Below are 21748 nucleotides of genomic sequence, written 5' to 3' on the forward strand. Positions count from 1 at the left end.
GAGAATTGGAACACAATATCGTCCCGCAAAAAAATTAATGAAATGAAGAGATATGGGGAGGAATTGTGTTAGATGGACATTGGAATCCACTACTGCTACTGCAATGAAATCACTTCGCTACTTCGCACAAAGCAAAAACCTGATTTTTTTTCTTTTTGTCAGGGAGGCTACTTTTCCAGTAGACTGATACCATCTACACATTTTAACACCATTCAAATTTCACGTTTGTCTTATTTCGAGTGAAAACTCCCCATGAATTTAGCTATCTCCAGATCTTACGGTTTCGAACATTGTGGCTACAATTGTCGTAGTTTTGCTTTTCGTGTCAGATAACAAGATGTTTCGTCAGTTTTCCTTGATAGGTTAATACACTATGATCTCTTGGACCTAGAAGAATTGATTATTTTCTGATATTATCAGATACCAGCAAATGTACCCGTGCTTCGCTACGGTTCTCTACCTCGTATACAGATTTCTAGGTAAATTACTATACACGCAGTTAGTAAGATTATATTAAATTGCATGCCTCTTAGCGCAATGCGAGAAACAAAACGGGGAGTACCCCATACGTTGTTTCCGATGTAAGGTGCGTGTTGGGTAGTTTTGATAATAATGGTAGGCCACATTTCCTGCTGCCATTCAAAATCGAGTTCCGGAGTTTCTACTATAATGGCAGGCTCACTTGCCAACGGTCATTCACAATAGAGATGGGGAGTTTTTATTAAAAAGACAGACCCACTATCCTAATGCCAGTCACAATCGAGTTAGATATTTGATTATAACCGAGGAATGCAGCTCTATCTAACGTATAAAGAATCGAGATAGACCAAAGTTGAAGATCTCTCCCAATTGAGCGTCGATTGTGTAATCTGTTTTGTGATATGACCTACCGTTTAGTCAACAGTTACCCCGAAACGGAGGTCTGCACCGCCATTGAAATTGCCTCCATATTTCGATAACTTCCGGGGCCCAAACGTTATACATTTGAACATTTTGGAATTTTTCCTCAAAAAGTTGTAATGATATGAGTTACGGATTTAAGAAAGTGGTAACAGAGGAGAAATTTAGACGCAGGGATTCTTAGGTAAACAGATAAGAAGATGATTTATGGTGTTATTACTTAAGCCTAAAGAGGAAAAGCAGAGGCAAGGAAATAAAGCAGAAAACAGAAGTAGAAGAAAAATACAGTAAAAATTGTAGCAAATGTCAAAAAACAACTTACGGTGTGAAATAATGGGCTACACTCCGCGGGACTGTTCAAATATCAACAGTCCCCCTTAGTGTTATTCGAAGACGATTGTAACCTCCAACGGTATTTCGCAAGTATCCCTCAGAATGACAGCTTGACGTCTCTCTCGCCTTCTACTGAAGGAAAAACCACGGGATTATAGGAATAATGACGAAAATGGCATAACATTATTTCCCTGCTGGCAAGCAGCCAGAGGCGTTGCCACGGTAACCGGTAGGTCCGTTGTCGGTCTGTCCGTCACTCAGTGAAGAGCATGAAAGCCCCAGAAAATAGTAATTTTCTCCGTCATTTGAAAAGCATATTACATATTAAAAGTTGTTTATAATGAAGGGATGTTTCACATGTAGTCCACGGACTTTACAGAAGATCAATAGTATAAGAGAAAATTGAAAAAAACTGTTCTTGTTTCCCTATAAACCCCCAGTCTGTTCAGTGATTTTTAAATTATGTGCATATCTAAACCTTCTCCCGGATGAGTACACTCTAAATACGAAGTTTGGCCGAGATCTATCCAGCCGTTTCGTCGTGATGGAGGAACAAACGTACAAACAGACCCGAAAGCTAAAAACCACAGATACTGCCTTGAGTTGGCCTAAAACGGATAAATATGTCAAAACTGGCGAAACAAATGAAAGTACAGACAGAGGACCCCCTACAACTATATTTATATAGACTTTGATTGTATTTATATTATGAAATTATTAAATTCGGCGTATATATCTGTCTTTATTCTTCTTTCTTTCTTTCTTTTTCTTTCTCTCCAATTAACTGGGGTTGACACCTATGTGGATTAACACAATTTTACGGCCGGATGCCTTTCTCGTGGAGGGATGTATTCACTATTGAGTGTTTATGTGGTGGTGTAGAGTGTTGCTTATAGATGCGGATGTGAATTAATAGCATCATTAACACCCTGCTTCCGAGCTAGAGGAATTAATCAGACGGTCCCGAAATCCCCCGACCAGGCTGGGAATCTAACTCAAGCCCCTCTGAAACATTCAGTACTGTTAAGCTAAGTCCTGCCCAAGAATGAGGCGAGACTTGGCTGGGAATCGAACTCAAGCCCCTCTGAAACATTCAGTCAAGGGGCCATATTATCCAGTTCTGCATTATTATTATTATTATTATTATTATTATTATTATTATTATTATTATTATTATTCAAAATACCTACTCCCACTGACAAACTCTACTGCTTGGCTGGTATTTCTCCTCCAGACATTCGGCGAGAAGTGTTTGCAAGGCAAGAGAGGTCGAAGGTGGATCTCACAAGCAACCACCCGTTATTTGGACATCGACCTCCACCCAGAAGACTGAAGTCCAGGAAAAGTTTCCTCAATGTCTCCAAGGCTCTGGATAAACCAGCAAGAACAGCACGTTGTGATATGTGGCGAGCAAAAATGGAGCATCTTTCTGATTGGATGGTGCCTTCTGAATCTCCACCCCCTCGTCATCATTTGGAATGGACAACCTGGAAGGCACTTAATCGTTTGAGGAGTGGAGTAGGTAAATCCAAGGATAACCTTAAAAAATGGGGTTATCTGAAAGATCAGTCAGACTTCTGCGATTGTGGGGAGCAACAAACTACCCAACACCTGTATGACTGTCAGTCCTGCCCTGTTCGTTGTACACTTCAAGACTTGATTCAAGCCACTGAAGAGGGAATTTCTGTTGCCCATTTCTGGGCAGACATTGTGTGAAACATGTTTTGTGACATAAAATGCATTCTGTTTTATTTGTATATAATACCTTATTTATATTTTTAAGTTTCTCAACACTCTGACACGAAATAAATAAATAAAATTCAAAATACGGTTTTTACATTTTTGAAGTCTCAATCAGTTTTGTAACGTGTCAACCTTGACGGTACTGTTAAGCTAAGTCCTGCCCAAGAATGAGGCGAGACTTGGCCATGAAGACGAAGCTGAACCATTAATGTTACATTGACAGTGTACGTCATGCCTCACATCAATATTCCAGCGAGGTACGGTCCGCCACCCACTCCATTCTGGGAGAGTGAAAATTCAGGCCGTGCGCACTGCCCGGTTATGGTCTTGGTCTCGAGACTCCCTTTTCCCCTGGCCATATGTTCTCGATACCTCTAAGAGGAAGTGACGAGTTATATTTTACTGGCACAACGGACAGAGAAAGGTGAACGAAGTTATCTTTGTTGAGAACTGCTAAGTTGTAGCCGAATCTTGTAAAGTGTTTAATAATTAGTTTTACGTCCCAATAGTTAATTTTACGGGTTTTGAACACGCTGAGGTGACGATATGTTGCCTTACAGCAGTTCTTTTTACTTACTTTACTTAATTCTTTTCACTTTGTACGGAGAAATGTGCTTCTGAGAACGGCCTCCATCTATCTCTATCCACGGCCTTGTTCTTTACGTGTGCTCAAGATTGTCCAGTTTCTCAAGCTTATTCCTCTATGGGACGTCTCCAAGTTTTCCTACATCGTCCTCGCCGCCGAACCGATTGAGGATTCTTATCTGCAGATGACTTTCTGGCTGTTCCACGTCACTAAGCGACAAGGCTGTACACGCACTCAGGACAAGTAAATAAAAAATTCGAACTTAGCAGTTATTTACGAAATATGTTGAAATTGGATTCCTTGGGCTCAAACGAATGCTTCATATCTTTTAACGAAGTTTGCAGTTCATATTCCCTGATGGAACGCACAATTACTGTATTTTATTATTCCTGTATATTTTCCCCTTACTTAAAAGTCAAAAGCGCTTACGTTAAGCAAGTGAGGTAGCCGTAAGACTTGACATAATTTGATCACCACTATACACTTCCCTCAACCGTCTCATTGAATTATGCGCCGTATGGGCCGTCACATTTTCCGTTGGGAAATAGCAGCATTTTTCTTTCATCAGCCAGCTCACCAAAATAAGGTTCGAGAATACTGTGAGCACGTCCGTCGGAAGTAACCATATACTGAAAAATATCGGACTGATAATTCGTAGCGCACCATACACCCACCCACTTTCACATTCTGCAGAGGTCTCGGTGTAAAATGTGCGGCTTTTCTAAATTCCACATCTCAGTGTTTTATGAAATGGAATCTTGCTCCGTCACTTATGAACAGAAAATTCAGATCTACGATACCGTCGTGAACTTCATTCCTTACCCAACTGCAAACTTCTTATTCTTGCATTGAAATCTGCGGGCTGTGTTGCCTGAGTGTCATCTAAATTCGATTCAGGACACATTACGTTCATGATCCGGCGTAACCAGCAGTTTAAAAAATCTGGAGTTGATGTATCATTGAATTAGTGATCTTCCATGTTTAACACTCATATAACGAAGTTCCTTTTACAAAAGTATTGAAAATACGTAAGGTAGGGGACTAAATTCCGTTCCCGCGCGTAATTTCGTCCCCCTGCGGATTTCAATTTTGCACGGTCGGTACCTAATGTTTAGCCGCGCGCACATGCATAGCCTAATCCCGTTGTCTTGTTGTGAGAGTTGTACTATCATGGTGTTTTCACTGGAGCTAGGATTCAGAAGGAACTGGCTCTGTTCTTCATAGTACAATAGTATAAAATTTAAAAAAATAGGGAAACATGTTTTGTAACGTCCGGTATGTGAACGTTAATTTGGTAGATGGGGTTCCAGTGGTCGTGCAGCATACCTTGAGACCTTAGCTACTCAAGGTATGTCAAATCGAAGTTATACTCCATGTGTAGGTGTAGCCATGCATTAACTTGTCAGGTGGCTCCTCAAAACAAAGTGACCGAGTTCGATAGCTGCAGTCGCTTAAGTGCGGCCAGTATCCAGTATTCGGGAGGTAGTAGGTTCGAACCCCACTATCGACAGCCCTGAAAATAGTTTTCCGTGGTTTCCCATTTTCACACCAGGCAAATGCTGGGGCTGTACCTTAATTAAGGCCACGGCCACTTCTTTCCCACTCCTAGCCCTTTCTTGTCCCATCGTCGCCATAAGACCTATCTGTGTCGGTGCGACGCAAAAAAAGTGAATAGCGGTGCGTGCATGTGTCGTTGTGACAGGAGTTGGAAGGAAGTGGTCGTGGCCTCAATTAAGGTGTGAAAATGGGGAACCACGGAAAACTATCTTCAGGGCTGCCGACAGTGAGATTCGAACCCACTATCTCCCGGATGCAAGCTCATAGCCACGCGCCTCTAACCGCACGGCCAACTCGCCCGGTGGCTATTTCTAGCCTAGTGCAGGACTTGTAAGGCAGGTCTTCCGACGAGGGTGGGCGGCATCTGCCGTGTATAGGACACTGCGTGTATTTGTAGTGGAGGATAGCGTTGTGTGTGGTGTGTGAGTTGCAAGGATGTTGGGACAGTACAAATACCCAGTCCCCAAGAGAAGGAAATTAACAATTAAAGGTTAAAATCTCCAAAATGACCAGGAAACGAAGCCGGATCCTCTTAATCGAAGAGCACTATACCGACCATTCAACCAAGGAGCCGGGAATAATAATAATAATAATAATAATAATAATAATAATAATAATAATAATAATAATAATAACGTGATTCATTTTACGTTTCACCAACTGGTACTGAAGTTTTCGGAGATGCCAAGATGCCGGAAGATTTCCCCGAAGCAGTTATTTCACATGCCTGTAAATCTATTGAAATGAGACTGGCGTATTTGAGCACCTTCAAATACCACTGGACTCCGCCGGAATTGAATCCTCTAATTTGAGAGAAGAACCATTTAGCCCTGCAAATTAACATTTTAACTAAATTAACGTGGGCAACATAAATCATAGTCCCATACGTAGATCAAACAATATTTTGACTTAAATACCACAGACGTCCACCTCTGTGGTGTAGTGGTTAGTGTGATTAGCTGCCACCCCCAGAGGCCCAGGTTCGATTCCCGGCTCTGCCACGAAATTTGAAAAGTGGTACGAGGGCTGGAACGGAGTCCACTCAGCCTCGGGAGGTCGAGTAGAGGTGGGTTAGATTCCCAGCTTAGCTATCTTGAAAGTGGTTTTCCGTGGTTTCCCACTTCTCCTCCAGGCAAGTGCCGGAATGGAACCTAACTTAAGGCCACGGCCGCTTCCTTCCCTCTTCCTTGTCTATCCCTTCCAATCAATCAATCAATCAATCAATCAATCAATCAATCAATCAATCAATCAATCAATCAATCAATCAATCAATCAATCAATCAATCAATCAATCAATCAATCAATCAATCAATACATACATAAATACTGATCTGCATTTAGGGCAGTCGCCCAGGTGGCAGATTCCCTATCTGTTGCTATTATCCCATCCACCCACAAGGCCCCTGTTCAGTGTAACAGGTTAGGCTGCCTGGGCGAGTTACTGGTGATTCTCCCCAGTTGTATCCCCCAACCCAATGCCTCACGCTCCAGGACACTGCCCTTTAGTCGGTAGAGATGGGATCCCTCGCTGAGTCCGAGGGAAAAACCAACCCTGGAGGGTAAACAGATTAAGAAAGAAGAATACCACAGACATTTCTGTGCACGTTTATTGCAGTAGGCCCGTTACATATTCAGAGTGTGGAAAAGGAAGAGTCTTCCTAGGTGTTTGAGAGGACACAATTTACGTGCCTAGACTACTGCAATCTGCTTACAGGTCGTGACTGAATAATGCGCGGAATGTTCGATATCATTACTGGAGTATAGGACGTTTGAATGTCAAGGTTATCGGGCTCATTCTTATGATGGCTGGTTGCCAGATAAAATCGCCAATAACTGTCAGAGACGTAAACAAAGTATTTTCGTTGTTCTTGTTTTTGTTTACGGAAGCTTTGGATGGATATCATTTGTGCATTTTTTCATGTTTAAGTGTATCAACACTCAATGACAAAATTTTGGTATTGATTTTCTCGTTTAGAGAGAAGAAAAGATGCGTATGACAACGTGTGTCCGGAAATGCATAATTACAGAGTTGCCCGTGCGTGTATTTACTGAGTGTATGCCGACACGTCCTGACCCGACTGGTAGGATAAAACGAAAGATACCGGTTACAATTGTTAAACAAGTAATTACGCGGTGAATAAACTTGATGCGAGTCTGAACGCTTGTGGGATCCTGCGTTCTTCCGGACAAGCGTACTGGACAAAACTACACAGATTTCTCATGGATTTTTTAATTTGTTGTTCTACGTCGCACCAGCACAGACAGGTCTTATGGCAACGATGGGATACGAAAGAACTAGGAATGGGAAGAAAGCGTCTTTGGCCTTATTTAAGGTTGGCAACCACGGAAAACCATCTTCAGGTATGCTGACAGTCGGGTTCGAGCCCAGTATTTCCCGAATGCAAGCTGATAACTACGTGGCCCAAACAGCGCAACCACTCGCTCGGTATTTCTTGTGAACTACATTGCCTAATTAGTTGAAAAACAATCTAAAACTAGTATCCGGTTGATAACTGTACTTCAAGCATGATGGTGTTCCCTCATCGTTCAGTATTTCGTCCGCAGGCACCTTAATGCGTATTATCTTGCCCGCTGAATAGGTAGATGTAGACCAATTTCTTGGCCACCACGCTCCTCTGACTTACATCCCCTGGATTTTTACCTTTGGGGAGTGAAAAGTCTGTCTTGTGTTCGATTGTTGTTATGAGCCAACTAAAAGGTCAGATAAATCTGCAATTTATGCATGTTCTGACCCATGTTGTCACCCGAACTTCGCAAGAAAGGCTATTTAAAGCTCCTTACTGGTCTCTTAGAGTCCAAAAGAGGTTTCTACTAATAAGCAAGTAAGCTAGAAGCTTTACGTGACTATTCACATCATGTCGTGGCCACGGAAACTCCAATTTGACTTTAAATTTGAAATCACGAGAACGTAATTTTCATTCCAAAAGTCCCACGTTGATTTGCTACGATTCAAACCGTGGCCATTTTTGTCAGAAGTCAGTAACGATATCACTCAACTATTACACCCCACAAGACTACCACCATCCATAAACTCAGGAATAGTAAGTGGCATAGTGATTAATCATCTGCCCGATCACTTTTGCCGAAATATTATAACTGGTACTCATATGTATGAAAGACTCCAGCCAGACGTCTCTCCAGAAGTAAGAACCTCGTTTATTAATTTCTCGATTCCCTAACGGAGAACTGAACTCGCGTCGTTCATGATGAACCATACGTGACTTCATTGCCTCGAGTACAGTTGAAAATAATTACTGACCTAGCATTTTTCTCGAATGAGCCTTAAATAGCCCAATGAAGATATACACTGGCTACCAGAACTGGGAATCAAACGTCCAACGAAGCACAAAACGCTCAGCTAGGAAGTCAAATAAGACATATTAATATACTTTTAAACTATTGCATAACTACTAAATATTTCAAATTATTTCTCTGATCCAATATGAAGTTTATGGGCAAACTGAGACTCTGGGAAAACTGCTCCATTCTGCAATATGGACGTTTTTCTTTTCTGATAAGAAATAACAATATTCCTTTGCCAATTACCACTATTCCACTCGAAACTGTAGTGTTGGTGCAAGAATTGTAATTTTGGAGCTGATTGTAATAATCCGATCGTTTAAACTTAGCTCCAACAGAATTATAAACATTTTCTACGTTCTAGAACTTGGTGTGCCACGCTGCTGGACCAAATGACTAGTCTGACGCTGGAAGTTGCCTACAATTTAAGACCAGTTCGAGACTTTGTAATGGGATTTACTCACCTTCGTTAGATGTAGAATATATTTAGAACTAGGTATAGGCCTAACAAGCCTCCGTGGCTCAGACCGCAGCGCACCCGGCCTCTCACTGCTGGGTTCCGTGGTTCAAATCCCGATCACTCCATGCTAGATTTGTGCTGTACAAAGCGGAAGCGGGACAGGTTTTTCTCAGGGTACTCCGGTTTTTCCTGTCATCTTTCATTCCAGCAACACTCTCCAATATCATTTCATTTCATCTGTCAGTAATTAATAATTGCCCCAGAGGAGTGGACAGGCTTCGGCACAATTCCAATACTCGTGGCTAGAAGATTCTTCATTCATTTCATTCCTTGCCGGGTCGAATGACTGGAAACAGACTGTGGATTTTCATATAGGCCTGTTTTTGAAACTTTCCTTCGAATAGCATATACAACATGTAGTTGAGTTGTACCGATGGTCAGTTTTGGGTTTTTTGAATTGCACTAATTACCATAGCGTTAGTTGTCCTATTGTTCCACTACCGTCAATTACAATATTTATTTTTAATTTTTCTCTATGTACTTTAAATGATAATACATACAGCAATGGCCTAATTCAAAGCCTAATATTTTATTTTCGAGAGCAACTCTTTCTCTATTAGACTACTCACATCTAGCTAGTGAAGAAACTCAATGGTCTAACACGTCAGGAATGCATAGCATAGAGCGTCTCGAAGACTGCCCCACGGAATTGGGGGCGCTGTTTCGTATCAGACCAAGTACATCGACGGATGGTGGGGCTTTGTAAATTCCTCTGACCATCGGTGCATCTCAGTATCAGTCATGTAACAACTTGTCAACATCCTTAACTTACACCAATACTCGTTAAATAGATTTTCGTCGACAAGCTGAAGGGTGTTGGAGAGAACGAGCTGTGGGAGACCGCGGTTATCACACGTGGAAAGTACGGTAAAGAGTGCACTAGTGAGATACGTCACTGTCTTTGCTCACCTCTACAGACATACTGAGCAATTCAGTTCAATCTGCTAACACTAAATCTGGTTATACACCGAGCAAGCAGCTGTACGCTTTGGGCCACATAGCTATCAGCATCCATTCTGGAGATAGTGGGTTCGAACCCCACTGTCGGCAGCCCTGAAGATGGTTGTCTGTGGTTTTCCATTTTTACACCAAGGAAATGCTGGGGTCGTACCTTAATAAAGGCCACTGTCGTTTCTTCCCACTCCTAGCCCTTTCATGCCCCATCGTCACCATAAGATCTGTCTATGTCGGTGCGACGTACTACAAACTAAAAATAACTTAATAGCTCACACTTATCTTACGAAATTGCTCGTTGTTCAGGTCTGGGCGAATGCCCGTCCCAACGGTTATTATTTCACGGGAAAATTCAGAACCTTTGGCTCACGATCACAAAATTAACTGTTAAAGCAACGAAATACTTTATTAATAAGTTGATTGTGGTCAGATATAGCTTTTATAGAATTCGCCCGTATTAAATTCAATACTATCATAGAAATATCTGCAAATATTAGTGTCAAATTTTGTTCTGTCTGGTTCTTTGGCTGAATGGTCAGTCTTGCGGTCTTCAGTTAAGGGGGTATTGGGTTCGATTCCTGGTCGGGTCGGAGACCTTAGCCACGTCTGGTTAATTCATCTAACTCGGGGACTGGGTGGTCATGTTTGTCTCAATGCACGCCTCCTCATGTACTCACAAAACACCATATTATCAACCACGTAACAGTGAATACCACCGAACTCGATAACTGCAGTCGCTCAAATGCGGCCAGTATCCAGTATTCGGGAGATAGTAGGTTCGAACCCCACTGTCGACAGCCCTGAAAATGGTTTTCCGTGGTTTCCCATTTCCACACCAGGCAAATGCTAGGGCTGTACCTTAATTAAGGCCACGGCCGCTTCCTTCCCACTCCTAGCCCTTCCCTCTCCCATCGTCGCCATAAGACCTATCTGTGTCGGTGCGACGTAAAGCAACTAGCAAACAAACAAAAAAAACGTGAATACCTCTATCCACATAAGGTTGGTGTCAAAAAGGGTAACCGGCTGTAACACAGGACCAAGTCCACAACCCCACGAGGATCTGCGAAAAGCAGCAGCAGAAGATGAAGGTGCGTTCTTTCTCGTATTTCAATTTTTTTCGAAGTAACACACGGAGCCCGCCTGGCGGCTGTCATCGTTAAGGCGTCAAGTCTACACGGTCTTACACGTTGGTTAGCCGGTTCCAGTCCCCTTGGTTGAAAAATCAACGTGTTGGCCGGCAGGGTAGCCCTGAAGATGGTTTTCCGTGGTTTCCCATTTTCACACCAGGCAATCACTTGGGCTGCACCTTATTTAAGGCCACGGCTGCTTTCTTCCCACTCCTAGCCCATTCCTATCCCGTCGTTGCCACAAGACCTACCTGTGTCAGCGTGACGTAAAGTCAAACTGTAAAAACAAAAAAATAACAAAATACTCAGATCTATTGAAAATGTATTATTGTAAGAGCATGCCTTGGGACGCGCAAAGATACAACGTAACTCAGTAATTTTTTGGTTGTATGTAATGAAAGACAGTATTTATTATTCACATTGAAAGTTATGACACTTTCCTTGGAAATTATTTTAGATAGAAAAATGGGGCAAAGAAATATATGAACAAGCTCATTAACCCTTAAGATATCTTTATTTTGAATATTTTTGGATTTCCTGGGGATGAAATATATTATTAATAATTCATGTTAGTAGTTTAAATGACAAAGATATATTTTTTTAAATCTCTTGCATATATAAAACGACATGGTTAAACATTCGTTTCACAATAGACATGTTACTGTGACCATTGTATACCTGGTAGGTGTTCATTCAGTGACAAAACTGAAGATAAACTCTTGATTCAGCCCACATCGCTGGTTTCAGTTTCTCGAGGTTTCTCTCGCTTAGTGAGAAAAATACCAGTGCAATCACTCCAGGCTGCTCGTGGAAACCTATGTAGCAATTTTTGTATTTGTTGAAACAAATACATACTTCACATTTTATGCAAGAAACAAATATAGTGGATGTCACACAGCACTGGAAAGTTGAGGGTAAAAGCCATGTACAACGAAGGCCCAATCACCGACCCCTGTGATACTCGCAATGTTACCACTGTGTTCCATGACCTGGCCCCGCCGAACAGAGCACGCTGCGTTCGACCCACAAGGAATAACTTCAACCACGTCTCAGTATGCCTTACATGCCATATTTTCTAAGTTTTCACAAGAATAATTGATGCATTGAAGGATTAAGGAATTGACATCACTTCAATAACTGAGAACATATGAGAGAATCAGCACTAAGGAAATGTAGATAGCAGCAAGAAATGCCCTGTTGTGTTTTACGCCAATATCATGACCAAGACGTGCAATGAAACGAAAGGCAAAATAATATGAAGCGTGTGGGGCCTAGACCATAATACTTGGAAAATTTATTATGGGCTAGAAGAAGAATCGATGTGTGGTCAAGAATGGGAAATAATACCGATTCGCTTCTAGCGACACCAACATAATATATATTTTTTTTTTTGCTAGGGGCTTTACGTCGCACCGACACAGATAGGTCTTATGGCGACGATGGGATAGGAAAGGCCTAGGAGTTGGAAGGAAGCGGCCGTGGCCTTAATTAAGGTACAGCCCCAGCATTTGCCTGGTGTGAAAATGGGAACATAATATTTTACGCAACAGTAAACTGCTTTCGAAAGAGCTGCTAAAAAAAAAGTGACAGCGACGGAAATAGAAGGAATTCGACCACAACGACATAAGAATGCTGTATTCTTAGCCTAGAACATACATGCTTAGAAATCTTTGGTGATGTTCAGGGTCTGTAAAATAGAAGATAAGTTTCTTTCCGTCACTGATACCAGACCGTTTTCTCTATAGGTAAGTAGGAATGTCGTAACATAAGTTTCGCCACTTCTCTTCTCTCTCTCTCTCTCTCTCTCTCTCTCTCTCTCCCTGGTTGACCTTGACCATGAAAAGTGAACATTATGTAACCCTCATCTACGTCGTGGTCTTCTAGCGGATACACGTGTGAGGCCTTCCACAAGCAGCAGTGAGTACAATTTTCACCTCCAGAGGCTTCTTCTCTCGCTAACAGGATACCTGTACCCGGAGACGGACGTCAGTTGCATCAGAGGTTCTTCAACTTCTCTTGATATTTCTCATTTTTTTATACCCGTCCGTGGAACTAGGCTTCCTTTTTGGTATCCTACCTGTCAAAGTTACCATATGAAACATATGTATCCTTGTTTTATTCGGTATGTTTTGTACATATCAGGCTCCAGTCGGGGGAAGCAGAAGTACCACGCCAAATCTACTGGAGTGCCGGCATGAAAGTTAATATTTTAGTGAGAAGCAAACTAAAAAGAAAACTAGGTTCAAATATTAGAATATTATTAAGTACGTTGGGCTCAGAGGAGGTTAATAAGCGATTTTTTCACAACGGTTCTTTTTCGAAAAATGTAAACGACAAAAATTGTAGGAAAGTATTTTGATTGTTTTCTAGTAGAACTGATACAGTATACCTGCGAAAACCAAAAGCAAGCAAGCTTGTAGTTTTACGTGACTGATGATATCCTGATCATAGCCTTGAGGCTTTCAGTTTTACGTGAAATCCGAACCAAAGGTACATGAATTTTAAGTTAAAAGTTCTCCACATGCATTGACCGGAATTCGAACCGCGTCCACCTTGGTGTGAAACCCATGAAAATGCTGCTCTGCTACCATATCCCCTCGCCAACGTGGCAGGAAGCTACTTGAACTCAGACCACGGTGTCTCCAGAAAGTATTAGCGCAACTTATATGGTTAGAGCGAAAATGTGGTGCTTTGGTCAATTCCTTTTGCCTCCTTGGCACACAATGGCGGTTAATGAAGAACACAACCAAGTACGAAATGCGTACAAGTTGTCAGTACGAGATACACAATAATAAACGAGATTCACTGCCAGTATAAGCCAGAAGTAGCTCGTGTTATTTTGCTCTCTAGTCACACTAACATTGTAAAACGACCACTCTGATCGGAAGCGGGTGTGTCGGTAAACCACGCTTCTTAATAGGCACAAGTGTAGCTCTTTAAACTGAACAGAAAGGTCAAAAATATCACTAAATTACGCTACTTACTACGGGGTCTAATTGATGTCTAATAACCGTTCGTGAGAGACAGGTCTATATTTAAGGTAAACTTGCTAACGAACACTCCTTACATTCTCTCCAATTTTGATAGAGCCTTTAATTTTTAACGTCATTGTATTGTAACGTAAGAACAGTTCACGAAGTTGGAAGAATCTTGCCGTAGTGCGTCAAGGCGATACATGCACATGTACGATGGCTACCTGTCGCCTATTCTTCAGAGCGTCTCTCTTAAATTTCACACTTGTTTGAGAGACGCAGATAACACTTTTTTAATTTTAGAATTTGCTTTACGTCGCACCAACACAGGTAGGTCTTATGGCGTCGATGCGATAGGAAAGGCCTAGGAGTGGGAAGGAAGCGGCCGTGGCCCCAGAATTTGCCTGGCGTGAAAATGGGAAACCACGGAAAACCATCTCCAGGGCTGCCGACAGTGGGGTCTAAACCCACTATCTCCCGTATGTGAGCTCAAAGCTACGCGCCCCTAACCGCACGCCCAACTCGTCCGGTCTCAGATAACACAGCTGCATTAATGGGATGGTAAGCCTGCCAACATTCGTACAGCTGTTCAGTATCTGGACGACTCGTGGTGAGCTTGTGGCTGAGACAGCAACTACATTAAATCGATTTCTGTACTTCATTTTTATCTCACTTAGTGACAAGAACACTTTCTCACATACATGCATAGAAGCAAGCTGAATATATTTTTTAAGTATCTTAGGATATTTCAATGTACTGTCGTTTCACTGGCGATGAGGTCTGATATTTAGTCTGATATTATTTAAGTACAATTATCTGTTCTCTTTCATGCATGGAAGTTTGTTATTTTCAACACCACAGTGGAAAGAAACGCGAATCTGTAAACATTCATTGTATCTACTAGTTGAAAAATAATGTTCCAATTGTAATTTCAGAGTTTCCATATGGGTCATATGTCATCGCATAATTACTTTTTTAACGCTGAAATAATTTTCCATTAAGAAACAATTGTAGTATTGTTAACGTTGAACATTTTCTGTTTTGTACAACACACCAACGAACTAAAATTCCTTTCAAGTCCCTTTATTTTTTCATGAGCGCTGAGTACTGTCAAAGAATTACCTTGAAGACAGACATTTAATTCATTTAGTTTTAAGAAGATATATATTGTAGATATGCCGATGTACTTAGCTACAACTTATCAACAAGGAATTAAACATAATCTTGGTTGATTTTGTTTATAGGCCTAATGAATAGGACTTCCTGTCTTAATCCAGTATTAGAATCTGTTTGTGCTCGCTACTTATATCATTGCAGATTATTGAAAACAGTTTGCTATTCAGTCCTTGCCTCATTAGATATTATAATTTTAACACTGCTTTCAATTTAGATATACTTCTGGCCGCCAAGGCTTACTTGAGAATGAAGCAGTGAGTCCATTTAACATCGGCAGAAGCATCTCTGACTTCAGCTACGATAATCACTTTGCCTACTCGCAAGCTCACTAGCATCATCCGAACAAAATCCCATGAAGATCTTTTCCATTCAATTTCATGCTGATGCATAATATTCATTGGGAAGTTCAAAAATTGCTAATTCCGTACATGGCTTAAGACCGTCATTAGATGACTAGTCGAAGAATGAAACCGCCAGTGAACAGGTATGAATACAGAGCTCCGAGCTCACAGCATCTAAAGTACGCTACGGTGATACTGGCTGAAACTAGCGGTGTGTTTGTGTTTGATGCTGATTTCTCGCCATGGTTTTCAAGCAGTTCTTAAGTCACGTGCAGATTTAGCAGCAGTGCCGCCTAACTTCAGCAGCTGATAAAATTTAATTTTTTTTTTTTTTTTGCTTTACGTCGCACCGACACAAACAGGTCTTATGGCGACGATCGGATAGGCGAGGCCTGGGAATGGGAAGGAAGTGGCCGTAGCCTCAATTAAGGTACAGCCGCCAGCATTTGCCTGGTGTGAAAATGGAAAACCACGGAAAACCACGGAAAACCATCTTCAGGGCTGCGGACAGTGCCCGAATGCAAGCTCACAGCTGCGCACTCCTAACCGCACGGCCAACTCTCCCGGTAAATATTGATTTTATTCTGCAAAGCCACCTCCCTATAGTGCACTTGTATTGTTCAAAAGATACTCCTATTATTGTATTTCACACGCACTGCTATACCCGCTATCATCACTTCACACCCCGCCGGTTGAATTGCAACTATTCTATTCCGCCATCTATGAGCGAAACATGAAACCATTTTGGGGTAATCTAACGTGGTGATGGACTAAATGAAAACGGTGACCATTTACGATCTAAATATCAACGTAAAAACTGGAATATCACTGTCTTGATCTAGAGATTATATTTGTAGATTATCATCCGTTTGTCCTGGGTTCAGTACATGGAGACGAGAAGAAAGCTGAAATCTCAATTTCAGCCTTCCTAGCTTCAGTGGTACATACAGGTGGCAGTAACATACTGATCACGTTCCTTTCTTCCCATTTCTTTTATTAACTAATTACTGTTTTCTCACCAAGGCGGCCGAGGTTCGAGTCTCCGCCATTCAAATGAATTTGAGATTTAAAAAATGAAAAGTCACGTTCCTGTCGTTCGGATTTCACATCAAACTGATGGTCCCAAGACTATGATCAGCATATCAATAGACACTTAATACAATAAGCTTATTATCACATTACAATATTAACTAGCACAATAACCCTTTCTTCGGAGGGGAGGTCGTTATTAAAAATAATTGTTTTCCTTTTACGCGTAAGAGAAAAACTATAAAACTTCTTTGATTCTTAAGATAACCACGTGGGAGTACCCTAATTCCCCCCTTAATTTAGAGTTTATTTTACTTCGTATTGTTCCCCTCGCTATCTCAACCAAGTGCTCGGCCTTGCTTTCATTTATGAATCACCAGGCGATACTACAGAATTCGGTTTGAAGCTAAGATACGTAGTTTGCTCTACTCTAACATCTTGGCTGTGCTTATCCTGTGCCCTTATTAAATAAGTTTTTTTTGTTTTTTTGCTGTTTGTTTTACGTCACACCGATACAGATGGGTCTTATGGCGACGATGGGATAGGAAAGGCTTGGGAATGGGAAGGAAACGGCCGGGGCCTTAATTAAGGTACAGCCCCAGCATTTGCCTGGTGTGAAAATTGGAAAACACCGAAAACCATCTTCAGGACTGCCGACAGTGGGGTTCGAACCCACTATCTTCCGGATATTAAATAAGAAAGCGAGGAGAAAAGGCAGTTACTCTCTCCCCTCATAGCCACCACTACCCAGTTAATAAATGTATTTTCCACAGGAATATTTAAATAATGCTTTTATAATTTTTTGCGGCATCATTTTTAGTGAACAGAATCAATCAAGAAGCAGAGTTACCAAGTGCTCCATCTCAAAACATGGGCAGCCTATCACGACATGAAGAGAGTCACAGTCAAAATAAGATATATATATTTTTGCTAGTTGCTTTACTCGCACCGACACAGATAGGTCTTATGGCGACGATGGGACAGTAAAGGCCTAGGAGTGAGAAGGAAGCGTCCGTGGCCTTAATTAAGGTACAGCCCCAGCATTTGCCTGGTGTGAAAATGGTAAACCACGGAAAACCATTTTCAGAGCTGCCGACAGTGGGGTTCGAACCTACTATCTCCCGAATACATAAGAGATATGAACGATACAAAGTGGCATATAAATTAACTATCATCGTAGCCCGTGAATTATCGCCCCTTTTTTTTCCACTTTATCACCATATATTTACCCCTTAAGTTCTTAGCTATTACTTATGACTAATAGGAACCTCCGTGTGTATTCTCATCGTTTTGGTGGTTCCTGAGATATCGTGAGTGAGTTAGTAAGTTCTACACTGGTTATCAGTTCATTCACACCAAGCAGACCGGACTGTTGTCTACGAAGTCAATGACACTTCAATAGACACCACGTATCAATAATCAAAAAGTTTAAACTGTGGAAGTATTTTCTAGCTTTACATTACTTCTTGTTTAAATTATCTATAGCAATGTTCGTCTACTTGACTGAATGTTGAGCGTAGTGACCTTCGGTTCAGAGGGCCCGTGGTTCGATTTACGGATTGGTTGGGGATTTTAATCTTAGTTACTAATTATCTTGGCTGAGTGCTGTGTGTTCATGCTGTTATCAACTTTCCTGCAACTCATACATTACAGTATCCACCGCCTCAATTCACGCAGTTTCTCACACACGGCAGACGCCACCCACCCTCATCGGAGGATCTACCTTACGAGGGCTGCACCAGGTAGCAATAACGAACGTCTTCTCCGTACAGGCCCTGAAGGCCCTTGGAGGGGTAGAAGGTAAAGGCTTCCACTATTCGTAACCTCGGCCCTTGGTGGGGAAGAGTGGTTAGCTCTACGCCCCACCGCCTTTTCGCTCAGGAATTAACCTAGTACTCATTTTTGGTGTATGCTGAGTGAACCTCAGGGCCATGTGCACCACCGGAAGTGGAAATCCTGTTTCTTAAATGTTTCGACTTCCTGACGGGATATCGAACCCGCGTCCTTCCGGATAAACCGAGCACGCCTTATCCGCCTCAGCCAGGCAGGCCCTACAAGGCTAGCAATAGCTATATGAAATTATTATTATTATTATTATTATTATTATGATTATTATTATTATTATTATTATTATTAGCTAACGTACCCGTGCTTCGCTAGGGAATTCTATATTAGGATTCCTACTTAAAGTAGGCCTACTCTTCACGTTGTGAGCAATATTTATTAAACTTCACGGCGCTTAGCTTTAGCCGATAAACAAAACGGTAAAGGCGCCTTACACAGTTTCTAATGCAAATTCCTGTTTGTAGAGTTTTCATTATAATGGCAGGCCCCTTGCCTACTGCCTGACACAATCGAGTATAATTGCAGCCCCCCTTGCGTACTGCAAGTCACAATCGAGTTGGGAAGTTCTCATTTTAATGGCAAGCCCCTTTGGCTACTGCCAGTCACCGTCTATTTGGGGAGTTTTTCATTATAGTCGCAGGCCCCCTTGCCTACTGCCAGTGACAGTCAATGTGGAGAGTTTTAATTATAATGGCAGGCCCCTTACCTACTGCCAGTCTCAATCGAGTTGGGAAGTTCCCATTATAATGGCAAGCTCCTTTACCTACTGCCAGTCATCGTCTGTTTTGGGAGTTTTTAATTATAATTGCAGTCCTCCTTGCCTACTGCCAGTCACAGTGGAGTGGAGGAGTTTTCATTATAATGTTAGGACCCCTTGAGTAAACTTATAATGGAAAGTCCCCTCGCCTGTTGCCAGTCACAGTATATTTGGGGAGTTTTAATTATAATGGCAGGTCCCCTTGCCTAGTGCCAGTCTCTATGGAGGTGGAGTGTTTTCATTGTAATGCAAGGCCCCCTTGCCTACTGCCAGTCACAATCGAGGTGGGAAGTTTTCAGTATAATGGCAGCCCGTCTTGCCTACTGCCAGTCACTATCGAGCTGGGGAGTTTTCATTATAATGGCAGGCCCCCTCGCCTACTGCTGGTCAAAATCGAGTTGGGGAGTTTTTCATTATAATTGCAGGCCCCCTTGTCTACTGCCAGTGACAGTCAATGTGGGGAATTTTAATTATAATGGTAGACCCCTTTGCTTACTGCCGGTGAGAATAGACTTTTGGATTCCATATATATAAAATCAAGGGCTGTGCTCGTGTGAAGAATTCAAAATTTATTTCTAGCTAGCTGTTGCCCGCGACTTCGTTCGCGTGGTCTTCACTTTAATGCGAAAATATACTTAGTACGAGTACCCGGCATGCGTTGCAATGCCAATCAAATAATGTAAGTATTTATATTTTAAATTTGTTAATTGAAATGCTTTTGGACATACAATATTTTTTGTTTTTCCATCTGGTGCGTACACGAATAAATCAGAAGGTTTTCCGACTCGTGAACAGGCCACATACTGTTGTCCATGTGAGAAGTATGGATTTTCCGAATGTAGTCCACACACTTGTAGCGACTGTCCCTGTGCTTTGTTGATGGTCACTGCAAATGCGAGTCACGCCGGAAACTGCAAACGTTTGAATTCGAATGGCATATCTGTCGGAATCATTGGGATGCGTGGCAACAGTATATCTCCTTTAAATTTTCCATTTAAAATCGTAGCTTCGATTATATTATTTATCATCTTTTTCACTGATAGCCTGATACCGTTGTAAAGTCGTGGTGGATTGATGTTTCGGAGAAGAAATGATAGGCACGCCACTTTTGAATATTAAATCGTGCGGTGACATGCCTAAAAAATCAAGTGAATTCAAGAATTCACAACTTCGTCTTGATTTATTACAGTATCGATGGACTTATAAGTTGTCAGTTCGCCTGTTATTTCTTTTAGAATGGTAAATTGACGGCATTGGCATTGTTGCTTTTGGGTGCTAATATGGCACGTACACTGAGCCACTCGTGGTTTCTGTAATTCTGTGCGATATTTTGGAAACCTTTGTGAATCAATTCGTCTGTGGTTGCTGTGATTTTACAGAAGTTGTTTGGCAATATGATACGTTGTGTGGATTTATCGACTGCCATTTTCCCATTCCTAATATCCAACAATTGTTTTGTGAAACGTTCAATGGAAGCATCATGTTGTAGTTGTACACGCATATTGGTCTTCAAAGTCAATTTCTGCACGTGTCGCCATAAACCTGATGATTCGAGATATGCATTTAGTTCATCAGCAGGTTTTGAACGTGCTATAACTGGTAGAGATGATAATAATAGAGAGTGCGCCATTTCCTCTCAAATCTTGTAATGTACGATGAAGCGCTTCCAGTGCTTTTTGTGCGCCACAGTACATTCGTCCCATGTAATGAGTTAACATGACTGGAGTGCTTTACTCATTGTAGAATGTTTGTTGATATTGCATGTTGGTGTTTCAGTAATTTGTATATTCAAGTGCAATTTCAGTGCTGAATCCCCTGTTCGGCCACCATCCAAAAGAGTTGCCGCAATTCCAGATTATGCGATTGCCAGTGCAATTTTTTTTTCGTGATAACGTTGTTGACAAAATGAATGAAATGTGAAAAGTTTTGCCTGTGCCTCCGGGCGCATCTAGGAAATACAATTCGCCACTTTGGCTTACAATTGCAAGCATAATTCTGGTATACGCTACGCGTTGTTCTGGAACCAATCTTGGAAGATTCATTTGAACAAATGTACGCAATCCGTCAACATCAAAGATTGTTTCTGGATCGAGAAAGTCGTTTGCAGATCGATTCGGTGCAGCCATTCCCAATCGTACCAGTGTTTTGTTAGCGATTGCCAAACATACGTCCTCAATCGAAATCAATGCCTCATTATACACGTTCGCTTTAAATTGAATGTCCGAATTTTGTTTCGTTGTACGCAAACGATGTAGGATGTCTTCACTCATGCAGTCTTTGTAATTTTCCCAAATATATATTGGGTTGTATAGAGCCTCCGTGGCTCAGACGGCAGCGCGTCGGCCTCTCACCGCTGGATACCGTGGTTCAAATCCCGGTGACACCATGTAAGATTTGTACTGGACAAAGCGGAGCTGGGACAGGTTTTTCTCCGGGTACTCCGGTTTTCTCTGTTATATTTCATTCCAGCAACACTCTCCTTTATCATTCATCGCATTTATCACTCATTAATAAAAATCACCTTGGGAGTGGCGACCCCATTGTAATAACAGCCTATATATGTTTCATTCATTACATCCCTGACCCA

The sequence above is a fragment of the Anabrus simplex genome, chromosome 1, assembly GCF_040414725.1.
Source record: "Anabrus simplex isolate iqAnaSimp1 chromosome 1, ASM4041472v1, whole genome shotgun sequence".
Lineage (NCBI taxonomy): Eukaryota > Metazoa > Arthropoda > Insecta > Orthoptera > Tettigoniidae > Anabrus > Anabrus simplex.